Raw genomic sequence first — 4,155 nt, 5'->3', positions numbered from 1 at the left:
CGCCCAAAGAAAGTCGCCGGGGAAGAGCGAGGCAAGGAGGGAGGGAGGGACCGAGGGCTGGCTGCTGAGGGCGCCTTTTTCGTCTGTTTTTTGCACTCAGCACCACAAAAGGCCTGAGGTCACGTCTCCTGAAGAAACAAACAAACGAGGCAGGCAGCGAGCGGGGCAGGGTCGCCCACCCAAGTGGGTGAGCGAGGCAGCTGGTGCTGAGGAGAACAGGGACAGGGAAAAAAAGCATCGGGGCAGCAAAATAATCATAACCATATCTCTTTAAAAAAAAAAAAAAAAAAAACACTTTTCCAAACCACTTTGAGATTTTATTAGCATCAAGGGGCATATACACCTTGTGAAATAAAACAATAAAACAGAAGATTTTGGCGTCGCACAGGGCGCTGCTGAAATTTGAAAGTCCAAAGTGGGCCACTGCATAACATTTCCAAAATGCAAACAAGAACTCAAGTGATTAAGGAGCCCCCAATGGCACAAGGCATCAGTACCTCTGGCTGTTAACCAGAAGGTTGGTGGTTTGAGCCCACCCAGGGACAGCTTGGGGCAGGATTCCAGCAGTGCGGGGGGTTGGACTGGATGACCCTTGGGGTCCCTTCCAACTATACAATTCTATGATTATCACTTAAGCTTAAAAAAAGACATAATTCTTGGTGTGGTGCATTCAGTATCCATTCATTTTTGGTATTCCCTGCTCTATTTGGAATGAATGTTCCACAACTGACTAAGTATGAAAAGGAGGACCTCTCTTGGCAAAGGGATGCTACCTCTCCCAGAGCTTGTGGTAATGCTCAAGTAATAACAGGCCTCTGCACCCCCAGCAAAGCTCCCATGCCTTTAGCAGCTGCATGACAACCAGAAATGCAACAGGTCCATAATATGTATTGTGGCTGCTTGAATGCCATGCAACTGACAAAAGGCACAGATAATTGTTCCAGATCTGTTGTCTTTCTTCTTAACACCCAGCCAGCTAGCCCACCTTTGGAACTCTCCTGATACATGTGAAAGATATGAAGGACTGTCTTACAGTGCAATCCTATGCGTATTTCCTCCAAAGTAAGACCCGTTGTGTTCAATGGAATCAGCATAGGCTTGTAGTCTTAGCGCTTTCATTTCTGATAACACATGAGAGAGAGAGAAATACAGTGGTACCACTAGTTACATACTTAATTTGTACCGGAGGTCCGTTCTTAACCTGAAACTGTTCTTAACCTCAAGCACCACTTTAGCTAATGGGGCCTCCTGCTGCCGCCGCGCCGCTGGAGCACGATTTCTGTTCTCATCCTGAAGCAAAGTTCTTAACCCGAGGTACTATTTCTGGGTTAGCAGAATCTGTAACCTGAAGCATATGTAACCCGAGGTACCCCTCTACTTCAAACAAAATGTGGAATCTTCGAAGGGACTATTTGGAAATACTTCCTGGTTTGGTGTTGTTACTGATGGGCGACTATTTTTATTGATTAGTTAGTGAACAATGTTCTCTATCCACATCTCTTTCCCATGCTGTTCTTATTTTATTTTGTTGCCTTTGTCTTGTGTTTTGAAAAGTATTGAGCCCTAACCTCTTTGGCTTTTCTTCATGGGAAAAGTCCTCCAACACTTTGAGCACTGGCTTGCTTTTTTCTGAACCTCTTCCACCTCTATGATCATTCCATTGAAATGTGGTTTTCTTGAGAAATGCCAGCAGGGCTAATTGAAAAAAAAAAAAAAGGTGCTAATGGTTTGCCAAAGCCCTTTATGCATCTTTTATTTGAGTTTTCTTTGAAACATCCATCAAGGAACCTTGTGTACTTCTACCACAGCGAGATGCATGAGTTACGCAATGTATCTAGCCCCACCATGAACAGTGAACATTACCTAAGGAGTGCCAACAGAGAATCTGTGAGTCATTCACACATTTGCTTCTGTGGCTTATTTGCTCACTCGAGTCATTGATTATAGATGGTAATGTTAATGGCATATTAATATGAATGAGGCTACTTAATGGTAATTTGTAATGCAAGATGGTAAATGTAATAAGTGAAAAATATTGTAGTTTTTAAAGAAATAGCAGCAACTATCATATGACTAAATGCCACCAGTTTCTTGCCACCTCTGACAAAGGCTTCCATTGAGTGCCAGTCTCAGAGGTTCTAGAAGGCTGTGGAATGCTCAGAGCTTCTTTGTGTAACCATAAATAGCAACAGGAAATATATATAATAGTGGCAAAGAAAGGAAGACTAATTTCCACACTGCATTTCTGTATATATCAGCAGCCTAAGGCAAAAACATGGAATGGAACACTGATTGTGCTCCTCCTTTTTATGCAAGTTTATTATATTAACTACAGCAGCATATCCAGAAGTAATGAAATAGGAGATGATTATTCATTGACCCCCCCCCCAAAAAAAAAACTAGCACTAGAAAAATCTAGATCTGATTTAGTGTGTATGTGGTACACGGGCTAAATGTTTTATCAAAATGTTGACTTCTGATGCTTCAGTCTTGTGTATACATTTATTTGGAAATAAGCCCCATTGAATGCAATGTGGGACTTACTTCTGAGTAAATATGCAGGTAGGTATCAAACTAAATAATAGTTTAAGTGAAACAACTTCCACTTGCACAGTGGGAGGTGTATGTTACGATATTATTGTTATATAATTTATGTTATATTGACTGTTTCTCTTTGTACTTTGTTGGAGAGAATAAAAAGAAAGGAGGGATACAAAATAAATATATTCAACAAAGAAACAATGTGTATTTCAAATCTCAAGTGTTATTTAGTTGGAGAAGGTAACATGTAACATTTTCCTCCTAAAGAGTCACTGAAGAAGAATGTTGCATTGTAATATAGCTGTGAGATTTCTTCTCCTCAAATTGATAAAGTCTCAAGGGTGCAGCTGCCCCCTGGTGTTTAAGTGGTAGTGTTACACACAGTACTTAAACGATAATTGAGTGCCAGCAAGGTATTTTTTTAATTCTATCTGATAATTACCAAATAACACATGACGAAAAGAAGTTTAGAGGAGAATAGTTCATTTATTTTTCCAGCTGGATAAAGTGTATGTTTTCATTATGTTCTTTATGTTTCAATGTTTTATTGTTTTTAATCAATTAAGCTTCTTTGTGTAATCATGGACAGAAATGAGAGGTAAAGATAATAAATCCAATTGTACCAAAAATCAAATCAGCCAAGACTCAGACAAAGGTCATGAAACTATTTACATGCATTGTCTGCAGTTAGCTATATGGAACAATGTTGGAAAAGAGACAAAGATGAAGCTGGTTGATCAAAGATTGAAATAACAAAATATATATGTGGAGCTCTTCTGAAATAGTTTGAAAGCAATCCTGTTTTTCGTGTTGTGTTAGGCGGTTGACCAATATAGTGTCAGAAAAAGATCCTCAAGGACCCACTTTGAACAATGTGCAGTTGGGTGCATGTACCAAGTAGCAGCCAACAAAGAGCTGGAGTCAGGTAGCTTGACTGGAGGCTATAGCAGATGGGAAAACGGGAGGTAGGATTAGCAGCACCAGGGACAGCACCAAAGTTTGTTCCAGTAATGGACAACAGGGAAGTGTTCTTATGTTCTTATCCTGCCAGGGGCCTGATAAGTGCTTGAATTTTTACGCTTTAGCTAAGAAGTTTGCAGCCTTTCCCCATAGCAGAATTGTGTGGCCTCTAGCTATTCTTTCTGTGATCTCAGTTGGGAGCTTGCAGGTGGCTCATTGCAGTTGGGGCTTGGAATATCACACTCCAGTGCTATTTTGTTCCTCTTCCATTAGAATATCACCTTCTTCCTTTAGAATATCACCTTCACAGCCTTCAGCTCAGACCTATAGTTCCTTCTGTCCTCAGGACCTGTGAGAATTCTTAATCCCAAACTGGCTACCTTCCCTTCATTCACAGAACATGTATGTAAAAACTCCATGATATCATACTGTGATTAGTAGACAGAGCAATTGTCCTGCCCCATGCCCAACACAAACAAATGGGGGCTCTTATGCATAACTAAGAAAATGATCTTTATGAAGGCAAGAAATGGTGCAGGTTAGACAGCAGACCAAGGCATGACATCATCAGTTACAAGACTTCCTTGCTTTATGGGAAAGTCGAGAGTGCATGTGCATGTTCCTCTATAGGGAGTGGGTCTGCTCCCATCTGCA

The sequence above is a fragment of the Podarcis erhardii genome (assembly GCF_964252035.2).
Source record: "Podarcis erhardii genome assembly, chromosome: 6".
NCBI classification, from domain to species: Eukaryota; Metazoa; Chordata; class Lepidosauria; order Squamata; family Lacertidae; genus Podarcis; species Podarcis erhardii.
This window is presented reverse-complemented; position numbering follows the sequence as displayed.